General features: G+C 52.1%; 1 protein-coding gene and 1 long non-coding RNA gene across 2 annotated transcripts in view; one reads left to right on the plus strand and one right to left on the minus strand.

Moving 5' to 3' along the window:
- GLI3 (GLI family zinc finger 3) overlaps positions 1–14,785 on the plus strand; it is a 270,490-nt gene that overhangs the window by 54,001 nt on the left and 201,704 nt on the right. The window lies entirely within an intron of this gene.
- Positions 9,422–13,279, minus strand: LOC111090866. The gene is made up of 3 exons (XR_005373067.1): positions 12,941–13,279; positions 10,377–10,886; positions 9,422–10,018 (listed from the first exon to the last, which is right to left on the minus strand). It is a non-coding gene; the product is annotated as an uncharacterized LOC111090866 (long non-coding RNA).

Consider the following 14,785-nt stretch of genomic DNA (forward strand, 5'->3'; position numbering starts at 1 on the left):
ACATAGAGAGAGAGACAGAGAGAGAGAGGCAGAGACACAGGCAGAGGGAGAAGCAGGCTCCATGCGGGGAGCCCGATGTGGGACTCGATCCCGGGTCTCCAGGATCGCGCCCTGGGCCAAAGGCGGGCGCTAAACCGCTGAGCCACCCAGGGATCCCCAGTTTTTGTTTTTTTAACTCCGGGTTCTTTATCCTTGACGTGAGTGGTCCCCGTCGCCGGCTGGGGAGGACCACTGGCTGGCCAAGCACACCCCGCACGTGCACATCTGTACCGCGTCGGGCTGCGCAGGGGCCACTGAGGCACGAGCGACAGCTCTGGAAGGCACGAACGAGCAGGGCGTTTGGACACTCGTGCTCCCCGAGTGCTGCAGGACAGAAGCTGAAGCTCATCTGTAGCAGCTGAGAACCGCGCACCACGTACCTCTGAGCAGCCTGCCGTAATTATTAGAAAAATATGGCTTTGGGTGTGGGCTTGAGCTACCGCTGTACAGGCTTCTGGGCAGGCTTCGAATCCTCTCCCAGCAGATGCTGGAAAAGGGTGCAGGGGAGCGTGAATGAGGGATGGGGAATACGGAGACAGCCAGGGAGTCTGAGGCAGTCTTTTAGATTTACTTCCCAGAAGCCTGCGGGGGGAAAAAGTGGCTGGACTGTAGTGAGGCCGCCGCCTGTAGATCTGAGGAGGGGCGGGTTCTGTTGACCCCAGGGACTTGTGGCCTCCAGGGTCAGCAGCCCCGTGGCCAGCTGGGCTTTGGGCCCCAGGCACTGGAGGAAAAAGCCATCTGTCCAGGCAGAGCAGGGTCAGTAACACCGGCAGGAAAGTGCCAGGTCTGCAGACCTCCCAGCTCACGTACCTGCGAGCCCAGAGACGTGGGGCCGCTGTCCCCCGTCACGGCATAGTACGGATGTGTCGCAGGTCGCATGTCGTGGGAGGCAGCCTCTGGGATGACGTGTGCTGTGCAGGATGTTTGCGAGAGAGCGCCCTGGAATGATGTGGAGCCCCGAACAGGCCGGAGCAGCCGAAGTGTCAGCAGGGAGAAGTCTAGACGTAGCAGGCCCAGCCTGGCGTTGGCGGCCCACGGGGGTGCCCCAGCTGGAACGGACTGTGCGAGTTGTCCCCAGCTGCCCTGAGATGGCCAGACCTTCCTATTCCCACAGAGATGAGTCCTCAGGTAGGGCTGCTCCAGAAACGAGGGCGGCCTTGAGCGAGGCAGCTCTTGGTGACTCGAGTGGTGCCTGCATGGGCTCAGCTGAATGGCTCTGGCCCGTAGCGGTTGGCCAAAAGGTGGTTGAGTGAAGGGAGATGCGGGTTGGGCATTTTGCTGGTCACGGCAACATATAGCACGTGGCTATGTTCGTTCGTTCATGCATTTGTTCCTGGGAGCCGCCCATCAGCCACTGTGCTCACCGTCCAGTGTTTTAGGTCCTGGAGCTGGAGCATTGAGTGAAACAGGCGGGGTGCCTGCACGGAGCTGGTGCGGGGTGGGCAGGGCTGCCTTCCAGGCGGGAGACGGTCGGTACCCAAGGGCACGAGGGCAGCTGCTGGAATGGGTGCTCTGATGGCCCGGAAGGACTGAGAGGGTGAGGAAGCCAGACGGCATGGCCGTGGGAGCTGTGGGGAAGAGTCTTTGGGCCCAGGGCATGGCAAGGCCCCGTAGGGAATGCAGGCGTGGTGTGCTCCAGCACAGAGCCCAGCCGGTAAGGGCGGGGAGGCACGGAATGAGAGGAGGCCGAGGTAAGGAGTCTGCATCTACTCCAAGTACGATGGCAATTATTATTTGAGGTTTGGAGGTAGTAGGGAGTTCGCCGTGAGTAGAGCTCTGACAAGGAGGTGCAGCTGGTCCCCTCATTTTGCAGATGAACCGGCACCCAGTTTAAATGACTTGCCACGGGGCTGGCACTAGGCGGAGCTGGGGACCCCCACCTGGGAGGTTAGGCTTATAATCGTGTGCTCCTGACCCCCTTCATTCTGGGAAGATCACCTGGTTCATATGGGGGGTGAGGGTGGAATTCCTCGCTTAGGCTGCCCAGGAGCCTGCTGCTCCCCATCACAGGCTGCCCTGAGGAAGGGCAGCAGGGGCCGCGCTCAGCCTGTGATGGGGACATGCAGAGGGCTCGGGGGCGGGAGGTCAGAGACCAGACAGGAACCCGAGGGGAGTCTTGGAGCCAGGCTGGAGCAGACATAAGAGATAAATCTAGATAGGACGGGGTGCACCCTGTATGTTCTTGTCTGTTTGGTATTATGTTGGGAGACGCCCAGGCTGTCACAGGTGTGTTAGTGACCGGGAAAACCAAACAGACTTCCCTGGGGACAGCCGGGTGGCCCAGTGGTTCAGCGTCTGCCTTTGGCCCAGGGCGTGATCCCAGGGTCCTGGGATCGAGTCCCACGTCGGGTTCCCTGCATGGAGCCTGCTTCTCCCTCTGCCTGTGTCTCTGCCTCTCTCTGTGGGTCTCTCCCGAATAAATAAATAAAATCTTTAAAATAAATAAATCAACAGACTTACTGTAAGGGACATGGATTCCCGCAGGAGCCCCTCCCTCCCTGCTGTACCCAGAGGTCATTCACTTTCCAGAAGCTTGCTTGGAAAGCAAGTAGTTTAGTAGTGAACTCTTGGTGTGGGACTGGTTGGGGTACGATAGCATGATTTTGAGGTGCCCCAGGTCCCTTCCCCACTCACCCCCACAAAGAACATGTGCGCGTGTTGCTGTCGGTCGTGGTGCTGTTTGCCTGGAACGCGGTGGAAGGCAGTTACAGAGGTGGGTGCCACTAATGTGGTGGAGTTGAACCCCGAAGGACGCTAAAACCAGTATTTGATAGGGATTTGTTTCAGCCCCTGTTGAAAGATTAATCCTTGTGGATGTTTTTCGTTCGATGAGAGGCCTTATCTTCCACCGAAAGCCAGAAAGTTGATGTCGGCTGATAGGAAGTGAAATGTGAGCTCTTCCCGAGAACTGGTTAAGTTTTGGCTCTTTGGGTGAAGACTGTACCTTTACAGGGAGTAATTTTTTTTTTTTTTTTTAAGAAAGCAAGATTTGGGGGGACCATTAGGAGGAGAGTTTAGGCAGAAAAAGAAGAGCAAGAAAGTAATGCATGGTTACATTGTCATTTCCTTTTTTTTTCCTTTTTTCCCTCTAAAGCTGGGTTGTCCAACATGGTAGCCACAAGGCTTGTTTGACTACTTATATTGAAATTTAAATAAATGAAAATGGAATAAAATGAATTATTCTGTTCGTCACTCACTTGGAATCTAAGGCTGACCTGGAATCTTGGAGTCACACTGAAAATTACGGTGCCCCAGGAGCCTAGGGGAGAAATAATTTTCACAGGAAAACTTAGGTGGGTCTAAACCTGGAAAAAAAATGTTGCTTTATCTAAGAGGACAACTCTGAAGTCACGTAATCTGAAGATGAGATTTCCTATATTTTGGGCCTAGTCAGTAGATAGAACACCAGTTCCTGGGAAGCTCTTGCTGTGTAGCTGAGTTTTGTATCTAGTTAGTGCTTGATTTTGTTTATTGGGATATAGAGAACCTCCCTCCCACACCTTTTAAACCACTGTTTTGTTTTGTTTTTAAAAGACTTTATCTATTTATTTGTGTGTCTGAGAGAGAGCATGCAAGCATGAGCAGAAGGGAGAAGCAGAGGGAAAAGCAGACTCCCCCTGAGCAGGGAGCCCGATGCAGGGGGCTCAATCCCAGGACCCCGAGATCACGACCTGAGCTGAAGGCAGATGCTTAATGGACTTAGCTACCCAGGTGCCCCACCTTTTCCATTTTTATTTTTATCTTTTTATCTTTTTTTCTTTTCCATTTTTAAAGTACTTTATAGATTCCAGCCTAGGCCATTACTTATCTGGAAAGTGGGTATAATAATTCTGGAGGGATGCATGTGGGTTCAGTGGAAGGTTTTTTTTTTGCTTTTATTTATTTTTTATTTTTATTTTTTATAAATTTATTTTTTATTGGTGTTCAATTTACCAACATATAGAATAACACCCAGTGCTCTCATCCCATCAAGTGCCCCCCTCAGAGCCCGTCACCTCAGTGGAAGTTTTTATTGCAGTTTGAAATTACAGGTGGAAGATATTTATATAGTCAGCCTGGGAGAGCTCCGTAAACTAGAAATAGCCTGTCGGAGTTTTGTACTGACTTGGGGTTCGAATCACGTTGCCCATTGGGAGCTGTGCCGGGAAGTTATAATACTCTAACGTGATTCTTGGAAGATGTCTGGTTCCTAGATTACAGGAGTCTTCAAACTGTAGTCTGAGGGTCAGATGCATCCCACTGCCTGTTTGGGTAAATAAAGTTTTATTGGAACACAGCCGTGCCCACTCGTTTGTTGCCGCTGGTGGCCGCTCGAGCTCTCTTGTTGCAGACTTCTAACAGAATGGTCTGCAAAACTGAAAGTACTTTACAGAAAAAAGTTTTCTGGCCCTTGGTGGAGATTATGGGGAAATGATTGAAGTACCTTTCCAGTTCAGAAACATCTGGGCGGGCCAGGTTTGCAAAAAAAAGGCTTTTTTGGTGGAGGCATGGATTTCCCCACACTTCTAGAATTTTTTAAGGCTGTGCAATTCCTCCGAGCGGCGATTCTCTCCCAACTATTTCTTCATATACCAAACATCCCTCAATTCCAAAGGGAACTGGATATTAAGAAGGAAGCTGTTGAGTTTGTGGGAGGACACAGATCTCCTTCCTTCTTTTTGAGCATCCTTGACGTATCTTGGTCCTTGGCCGTGTCGATTAGGTGTTCTCAGTAGGTGAGCGAGGTAGTATCAGATCCGTATAAAATAATAGGTCCTTACAGATCCTAAGATCATCTCTCAACATCCCTGTAATGTTTACAGTTTCAGATGACCGCTCTTGAGAAATTTGAGAAATAGGAGCCTGTTAGAATGAAGTCACATTATTCCACTAAGCACACTTGATTTTTGTTGAGGGGACCATAGAAAGGGTAATCCCCCATCATTTGTTTTGGGGCCTTGAATATGTAACTTTCTGGAAGCGTATGTCTCCGGTTCTTCCGCTTTCCCATTCCACCTGGAAGAGTGGTTTTCTGTTCTTTACCCGTCTCGCCAGAAATTTCTTCCTCCTGTTGCTCTGCCAATAGCCCGACTTTGCTACTTTCCCGAGCAAATTAAAGCCAACAGAGGGGAACTTGCAGCAGCTCCTACAACCACATCTCCTCACCTCCTGGGATCACACGCTCTGCTGTGCCCCGGCTGGCACAGATAACCCTAGAGAGTCTATAAATGTCCCCTGGTCCCACCCCATCACCTTCTCCAAGCTGTCATTCCCACCGTCGCCCCCTCCCTTCTAGGTCATCTAGTTTGCTTTTCTGCTGGATTGCTCCTAATCGTATATAAATACCCACCCTTGTAAAAGAAACAAACAGGACTCTTGACCCTGTTCACGCACACCAGTGGCCCCTCTGTCTCAGCAGCGCGTCTTCAGAAGTGTTTGTATTCACTGTCTCCATGGGCCCGCCAGCTGTTCCCTCGAACACTCGCTCTGGCTTTTCCCCGTGTCCCTCACGGCATGGACATTGCTTTGCGAGGCCATCAGGGACCCCACGTGGCTGACTTGGGGGATCCCGACTTGGCTTGTTGGCAGCGGCCCTGGACCCAGCTCTTTGCCCTCTTCAATGTGCTTGGATTTATTTATTTGAGAGAGAGAGAGAGAGAGAGCGAGAGAGGGAGAGGGAGAGGGCAAGCGAGTACAGGGAAGGACAGAGGGAGAGGAACAGAATCTCAAGCAGACTCCATGCTTGGGGACGTGGGGCTCGACCCTACAACCCCTGAGGTCATGAGCCGAGCTGACTGAGCCCCCCAGGGTACTGTCTTTACTTGACATCTCTGCCTGTTTTCTGCTTTCTGCTCACTGCCTGTCCATACTCTTTGCTGGCTTCTCTTTCCTCCAACTATTTAATTTGGGCGAGGCCGGGAGCTCAGCCCTGGTCTTCTCCTCCCCTTCCGTGTGTTCCTTCAGCGGGAGCAGCCAGGCTTACGGATTCAAATGCCATCGATTTCTTGGCTTGCTTCTAACTCCCAGATTGGTCTTTCCAGCCCAGACCTCTCTCTCCAAAGCTTCAGACACATATATTCAACTACCTGTGAGAACCTCCCGTTGCAGTATCTCGTAGACCTCTTACACGTGAGATTGAACAAGGCGCTGATTTCCAGCTCCCCCCCACCCCCAACTGGTGCATGCCCACCTTTCCCATCCCCAGTTGGCGGCAAGGCCATCTTCCTGTGTTTCACGCCCCAAATGTTGGAACCGTATCCTTTCTCGTACATGCATGTGACCTGAGTCCAGCTTGTTAGGACATTCTGCTGGCCCAGCTTTCATAAACCGCCTCTAGCTCCTTTCCGGATGGCCCCGAGAGCTCTGCGTCCTGCGTCCCTCTTGGCTTCCCCGTGGTCTCTGGTCAGCACAGAGCCAGAGTGAGCTTTTATGGAAATAAATGGGACCGTGCTCTCCTGATCAGAGTTCAGTCTAGGCCCCCATCCCTGGGAGCCGGGGTCCTCACACAGGCCTCTGAGGCCCGCATGCTCTGCTGTCCCCCCTGCCCCCTCCCTCCGGCCCTCTCTGTCTCTGCTCCGGCCACACGGGCTGGTTTGAAGCCTCCCGTGCAGCAGTTCCTTCTTCTTCTGTGGCCAATTGCCCCATCTCCTTTGGGTCTGAGCTCTAATGTCAGCGTGTCAGTGAGATCCACGGGGATCACCTGTTGGCTCCAGCTGGCCTTCCACCCACCCCTCGGGGGCCCGATTCCACTTACGTCACCCATCCTTTTATTCACCTCTAGCTTTTGACACCCTCTCACAACTGCTGCCCGTTTGCTGTATCCCTGAGCTCCCAGGGATGGGGATCCATCTGTTTTGTGGACCGATGGTGCCCGGGTGCCTGGTTCAGTCTGGTGCAGCCCTAACGTGTGCGACTGGAGACATAGCTCTCCTTTCCTCTTGAGAGGGGACGGTGAGTTCCTTGTAGATCAAAGGCAAGGCCTTTTTGTTTTATACCATCTTGGCGGTAAGAGCAGACGATCTTTCCAAAGGAGGTAATCCAGGGTGGTCAGTGCGGTGGCTTCTGCAGTGCTGGTGGCTGCCTCAGGGACTTGGACGTGTGGCTGTGGAATTAAAGCACTGCTTCTTGGTGGCCTCCAGTTGGGTCTCATGGATCTGACCCACCACCTACGTGCTGTCCACTGGGCTCCCAGCGGAAGCTGCGTGTGGGGAAACATCGAGTTAATTTTTAAAAACTTTCTCAGGGTTTTGGGTCATGCACCTGTTTGCCCTCTTCTGGAACTTTCTGTTCCAGAGGAGAGAAGCTGCTTAGGTGGCTTCTGGTGCACTGTGACATTTGCATGCCGTCTTGGGCCAGCGTCCTCCCAGCTGGGTCACAGCTGGGCCCTCGTTGTCCTTGGGCCAGCGGCCGCAGCACCCGCAATCTGCTTGAGCGCTGACTTGATCCTGCATTGGTCCAGTCCTGCGAGCAGCCTCTGAGCCGCGTTGTATCTGTGTTGGCGCACTGCCACCTGGCCCCGTCTCTCACATGGCAGGGTTTTAGGAATGTTTATGGAATTGTGAGTGATGTTGCATAAAGCAGAGCCTCATCAAAAGTCGTGCATTAGGAAGATATAAACAGTTCTGGAGCTGGAGGGTGGTGATGGTTATACAACAGGATGAATGTACTTAAAACCACTGAACTGCACACGTAAAAGTGGTTAGGATAGTAAATTTCATGTTGTGTATTTTACCACAATAAAATAATTGGGGAAAGATGGGAGGAATTAGGCATCCTACCGGGATACAGTGCCCTAGCGTTGTCCTGCTTGGCAGGCCGAGGCCAGGAGGCATGGGGAATTTCTACCGGGGAGCACGTTAGTTGTTTGCAGCAGCTTTGTGTGATTAAAAATGCTCCTTACAGGGATCCCTGGGTGGCTCAGTGGTTTAGCGCCTGCCTTTGGCCGAGGGCGTGATCCTGGAGTCCCAGGATCGAGTCCCGCGTCAGGGTCCCTGCATGGAGCCTGCTTCTCCCTCTGCCTGTGTCTCTGCCTCTCTCTCTCTCTCTCTGTGTCTCTCATGAATAAATAAATAAAATCTTTAAAAACCTAATGCTCCTTACTTGTCTCTGCTGATCTATCTCTGGTTTTAAATTTGATTCACTTTGCAGTTTGTCTTCAGTCCCCATGTCTCTTTGATAAACTGCTTATTGATGATCATCCTTCCATCAAATTGGACATTTTAAATTTCTACCTTTTATTTCATCTCAGGCTAGCTAACATTCAGGGTTATATTAGTTTCAAGTGTACACTAGGACCAATGCACTCCTTAACCCCATCACCTATTTCCCCCACGCCCCCCACCCCTGGTCACCATCAGTTAGTTCTCTGTGGTAAGAGGCTGTTTCTTGGCTTGCTTGTCTTTCTTTTTTCCTTGCTCACCTGTTTCTTAAATTCCACCTATGAATGAGATTGAATGCTGTTTGTCCTTCTTTAACTCATTTCGCTTAGCATAATACACTCTAGCTCCATCCATATTGTTGGAAATGGCAAGATTTCATTCTTTTTTAAGGCTGAATAATAGTTCATTGTATGTATGTACCACATCTTCCTTGTCCATTAATCTAGCCGTGGACACTGGGGTTGCTTCCATAATTTGGCTGTTGTAGGTAATGCTGCTATAAACATGGGGTGTGTGTGTATGTGTGTGTGTATCCCTTTGAATGAGTGTTTTTATATTCTTTGGACAAATACCCCGGAGCGAGATTGCTAGATTATGGGGGAGCTCTGTTTTTAACTTTTTGAGGAGCCTCCACACTGTTTTCCAGAGTGGCTGCACCACTTTGCATTCCCACCAGCAGTGCAAGAGGGCTCCCCTTTCTCCACAATCTCGACTACACCTGTGTTTCTTGTGGTGTTAATTTTAGCCATTCTGACGGGTGTGAGGTGATGTCTCATTGTGTAGTTTTGGTTTGTATTTCCCTGATGATGAGTGATGTTGCGCATCTTTTCAAGTGTCTGTTGGCCATCTGGATGTCTTCATTGGAGAAATGCTTGTTTCTTCTGCCCATTTTTATTTTTTATTTTTTATTTTTTAATTTTTATTTATTTATTTATTTTTTAAATATTTATTTTTTTATTTTTTTTTATTTTTATTTATTTATGATAGTCACAGAGAGAGAGCGAGAGAGGCAGAGACATAGGCAGAGGGAGAAGCAGGCTCTATGCACCAGGAGCCCGACGTGGGATTCGATCCCGGGTCTCCAGGATCGCGCCCTGGGCCAAAGACAGGCGCCAAACCGCTGTGCCACCCAGGGATCCCTTCTGCCCATTTTTAAATTGGGTTGTTTTTTGGGTGTTGGTCTGTATAAGTTCTTTATATATTTTGGATACTAACCCTTTTTCAGATCTGTCTCCCATTCCCTAGGTTACCTTTGAGTTTTGTTGATTGCTTCCTTCACTGTGCAGAGCTTTTTATGTTGATGCAGTCCCAGTAGTTTATTTTTGCTCTTATTTCCCTTGCCTCAGGAGACCTATCTAGAAAAATGTTCCTCCTACGGATGTCAGAGACATGACTGGCTGTGTTCTCTTCTAGGATTTTTATGGTTTCAGGTTTCACATTTAGGTTTTTAATCCATTTTGAGTTTATTTTTGTGTACGGTGTAAGAAAGTGGTCCAATTTCAGTCTTTTGCATGTGGCTGTCTGGTTTTGACAACAGCATTTGTTGAAGAGACGGTCTTTTTCCCATTGCAAATTCTTTTTTGCTTTGTTTAAATGTCTACATTCTAAAGCCTCAGAAAAGTGGAGCTGGATCAAAGGCTTGGGTCCTGGTGTCGGAAGGAGCTCACGTTCCCCCTGCTGCCACTACCGCACGTGTTCTTTGCCTCTTGGCACTTGGGTCTCCTCGCCTGCAAACTGGTGGTGGTAATGGACCTGGCCTTATTTTGCCCCCATGTTAGTCTTTTCACTTCCAGTGCCCCTGGCTTCCAAAAGGCCCATCAGGATGAGATCTTCCTCTCTGTCTGAAATCACAATAGTGGCCTGTACATTTTTGTTCTTCGAATGCACCGACCTCCTCTGCTACCATTCACCCCACACTTTTCTCCCCCTCCAATGCTGGCATCTCGGGATATTTCCCATTATTCAGTATGAGAGTCCCCCGAGGCCTTTGCTGACCACCCCCCAGCCAGCCTGCCCTCACCCCCACTAGAGTACAGACCTGTAACGGGGCCTGCCCGTAGGCTCCCAGAGGGAGGGATGGAGATGGTCCCATGAGCACCTGGCACAGCGCCCTGTGCACACAGGCAGGGCTCAGTAAGGGGGTGAGTTAGGCAGGAATGAATGCAGTTACCCCCCTTCTTGGTCCCATGCACCACTTACTTCTGGCTTGCGTCTGGTCCTTTATTTTAGTCTGGTGTGTGCTTTCTGGAGAACAGCTTGGCCATCGCCTTGAAATTCAGAGAAGGGTTTTACAGGTGCCCAGGGGAGGGCAGGGCCCCCGCTCTTCCTGGGCCCCCGATCCCAGCCCCCTCCGGGCAGTGGAGCCGAGGAGCTGGGCTGCAGCCCGGGCGATCAATAAGCCGCCTTCAAGTCCAGCCCAGACTGGAGCACTGCAACTCGTTGAAGATTCGGGAAGTGGTGCCTTGGAGGAAATCCTCGCCAAATTAAGTTTGGGACCTTTCATTTTTCTCAGTAGCCTAGGGCTAAAGAAGCAGGTTGTCTTAGACACTTGAAGGGTGAGGAGGCAGGCTGTCCCAGCTGAGTTCAGCCCGGCGCTGGGAGGCTCCTGTTTGCACAGCTAACTTTGGGCATCTGTTTGCGTGAATTCACATCTTGTTCTGTTTCTTACGACTGAATGAGGAGGTTGTGGGGCCAAGCCGGGCCAAGCACCTGGAGAGGGAGAGAGGGAGGGGGAGGCAGAGAGTTGTCCCGGGTCTGAACAGGATTTGTCAGAACCTGGGACAAAGCGGTGGAGGGGGCATTCGGTGTCCCTCTGCTTGGAACCCAGCTCCCTCCCTGGCATCTGGAGGAGTCTCTGAGGACATCACTGGGTCAACCCCAGCACATGTAGGGTACAAGCAATGGGGTTTGAGTGCATGTTAAATCCCACTGAGTTGGTTTGAGTGCATGTTAAATCCCACTGAGGTGGGATATCATGACAGGCTGGTTGGGACAGCTGACACTGGTTGGTCACCATACTCGATTCAGATGATCGTGCTGGCTTGCCCATGTCACCATCCTCCTCCTTCATCCTCTGTGCTACCCTGAGCTCAGGGGACAAGCTCAGACCTGCCTCAAGTGACAGTGGTGCCGGGGCTTGTGCTGTCCAGGGTTGAGTCCGTGTGCTGGGGATTCCCTAGGCCCAGGCTTTGTTTCTGCCTCTGCTTTGTGACCTTGGGGGACGTTTTTTACCCTCTCTGAGCTTTGGTTTTCCCGTTGGCTAACTGGGAATCCATAGGGCTGTGGTGAGGAGCTGAGGAAATCAGAGCTGTGGAGGGTCTTGACGTTCAGTCGCTCTTGCTGCTGCTGTGTCGTTACTCATGTTTGGAGGCAAATTGGAACAGACTTCGCCCCCACGGTGTTGGCTTCTCCAGAGAAGTTGCTAGACCAAACCTCGCTTCCTGCACCCCGAAGTTTCCGAAGGGGAGCTGCTGTCACCTCGTGTTTCACACTGAGGCCCAAAGCGGTGCTGTTGGTTTCCTCAGCTCCCACAGAGGACGGGGCGTGGAAGGCGAGCACCTGGGGGGGCCCTGGCCCGTGCGCCCCGTTCAGGCCGGCATCACCACTCCATGGCAGCCCCCACACGTATGGCCGAGGGTTCCAGACACGGGGGAGGCTGATGGGGCCCACGCGGGGTGCTCCTGATGGGGCGGCCTCAGGGTCCCCTGAGGACTCGCAAGGGGAGCCCCGCGGGGGTACAGGCCGGACGTCCAGCACCGCCCGGGGTCAGGGGGTCAGGGGGTCAGGCCTGACGTGAGCAGCCAGGCCTCAGCGCCTCGGCCAGTGCGTCCGCCACAGACGCCGCCGTGACCCCGAGGGCAGCTGCGAGCACGGCCTCCAGAAGGAGCAGGAGGGACGATGAAGAGAGTGTGTGCATGTGTGAGTGTGTGTGTGAGCGTGTGCATGAGTGTGTGTGCATGAGGGTGCGTGAGCGAGGCGCGCTTCCCGCGTCCGCAGGTCAGCCAAGGGCCACCGTGAGCCCGGGCGGCCTGGCCTCGCTCCACCGGCTGGAGAACAACCCGGAGCTCCAGGTGTTCGGGCGCAGGAAGTGGGCAAGCGGGTTGGGGGTGATGCAGGCCCGGGGGGCCTGGGCGACCGGTGGGTGGGGGCAGAGCCGCTGGACCCCCGGCGCGGCCTGGCTAGCCCGCGAGGCGGAGGCCCCAGGAGGCAGGTCCGAAAACCAGAGGGTGAGGGTCAGCCCCCCATCCCGCTCGCAGGCAGGGGCCGTCCCACGAAGTGTGGGTTATGGGGGGCGCGGGGGCTGACCCGCCTGGCTGGGACTCAGTCAGCCAGGAAAACCAGTGGCCCAGATAGGAACAGGAGACGGCCCGCCGGCCACCCTGAATTGATGGTCCGTGGGGTAAAATTGCCGTCTGAAATTTATGAACAATTAGAAAGTTAATATATTTTTATTATATTGTCTAAAAGATTTTTTAATTCACTGGAAAGCGAGAAAGCGAGAGACAGAGCAGGAGTGGAGATAGAGGGGCAGAAGGAGGGGGAAGCAGGCTCCTCGCTGAGCAGGGAGCCCGAGGCGGGACTCGATCCCAGGACCCCAGGATCAGGACCTGAGCCAAAGGCAGACGCTCAAGCCCTGAGCCACCCAGGTGCCCCTGTTGTTTGATTATATTCTAACTATAAATGCCTTGTGCACGTTGGTGCAGCTTTTATCCTGTAGAATACATGAAACCATCCTACATTAAATCATTTGTTCAGTCACATACCGTCAGGAATCTGCTCTACGTTGCCCTTTATGTCCTTTGGAGGAAATATAAAAATTAGGATAGTTTGTAGAGTTGGCCAGATACTTCTGTGATCCCTCAGCACGTCTCAGAAACAAACAAAAGCCCACGTGGCAGTGGTTACGTGTGTGTCCGGCATATAATGACCAAACCTAGAAAGTTCTAAGAACCGACGTGGACAAGCTTTGCTTTTGTTCTCAGGTTCTGACAACTTTTACTTTTCTTCCTGTCTGCCCCAGGTCACTTCCACTTGGGAGTGAACGCAGATGCTTCTCAAGGCCGCTCGTTGGCTGGAGGCGGGTTGATAGAGTGCCTACGGAATTCCCCAAGGTTCTTTCTGCTTTGCGGGAGTCCGTGACTCAGAAAAGACTGTGCTGAGGAGAGGAACCTGGTTTGGAATGTTCTAGTCGGTCTTCTGACAGGTCCTTTTTGGCTAGTGAAGAATGGGAAAAGACCGAAGAAAAATGATGGGAGAATATTCTACTAGGTATAGACTGCCAACCTGTTACCCAGCTCCGTGCAGGACCACAGATCTAGTCATTCCATGGCTGCATCCTAGAGATTGTCAAGGTAATACTAACATGGGTTTAAAAAAAAATTCCTTCTCAGAAATGAGAGCCAGACTCTGGCCTTAGAAGAAAGTATCTTCAAGTCACGTGGGATGTGAGGGAAGACACGAGGGAGGAGAGCGCTCAGAGGGAGGGTGTTAAGCTATTCACTTGGTTCTTCACAACAGTTCTTGTCCGTGTGTCTGTCAGGGATGGCTCGGCTCACCCAGCCCGGTGCTCACGGGGGCTCCATCCCCCAAGATGAGCCAGGCTCCACGAGTTGCAGAAGCACCTACCATTCATCTACCTGTGGCAGGATACAAATTGAAAGCATAACCATCGTCGTGACAGCTTGACTTGGCAGGAAGATAGGGGACCAGCGCTAAGGGGCTGACAGCGGTCCCCCCTCCAAAGGGCCGGGTGCTGCCCGAGTGCTGCTGGTAGGAGGGCCACACTCCTTGGCCAGCCATCCTGATCGGTTGTCTGTCTTGCCCTGACTGCTGTTCCCATGGGATTTTGAATAAGGTGCTTTATCTCTTTGAGCCTCAGTTTCCACAGTTGTAAATGTGGAGTAACCTTCATAGCTCGCAAGGTTGCTGCATAGCAGTGTTAGATAGACGGTGAATGCAAAGCTCTTCAAGTGTCCTGTTAAATACGAGGTGCTAATGGTAGGTGGGGAACTGGGTGTTAACTTTACTTCAGGGAAAAATCTTAGCTCCGCTGCTGAAGGCTCTTCCCCTACTCCCCGGCAGTGTGTTAGAGCCCAGGTCAGAGGGTGGGCCGGGGTAGCTGGGATGTCTGAGCATTGTTGGCTCCACTGCCGTGTGCACGACCCAGCTACAGGGCCTCCGGATACGCTGTGACCAAGGGAGGTGGTGCTGAGGATGATTTTGAGACTATTTCATCCTTATAGCCCACTGAATGTCTACACTTTTTCATCTGACCGTCTAATTCTGCTGGTTGATAGAAAGGCCGTTGTGCAAACCTTTCAATGCTGGGATCCTCCGTGGTGACTGTTCACGGCTGTTCTCCGTCTCCTCTCCCACAGGCCTGTGGTCGGGCAGTGAAGGCTCCTAGGGATCCAGCTGAAATGAGGCGTTGGGACTCGAGCAGCATGTGTGAATCCCCTGCCTCGTTTTGGAGTTGTTCACATTATCTTATTCTTTGAGTCAGTGTGAGGGTACGCTCTGTTTAGCTTTTGTGGGTAAAAATAAAGAGAGAGAGAGAGAGAGAGAGAGAGAGAGAGACCTCCTTCCCCTCAACAAAACACCATTAAAAT

This window comes from Canis lupus, chromosome 18, assembly GCF_011100685.1.
Source record: "Canis lupus familiaris isolate Mischka breed German Shepherd chromosome 18, alternate assembly UU_Cfam_GSD_1.0, whole genome shotgun sequence".
Taxonomy (NCBI): domain Eukaryota; kingdom Metazoa; phylum Chordata; class Mammalia; order Carnivora; family Canidae; genus Canis; species Canis lupus.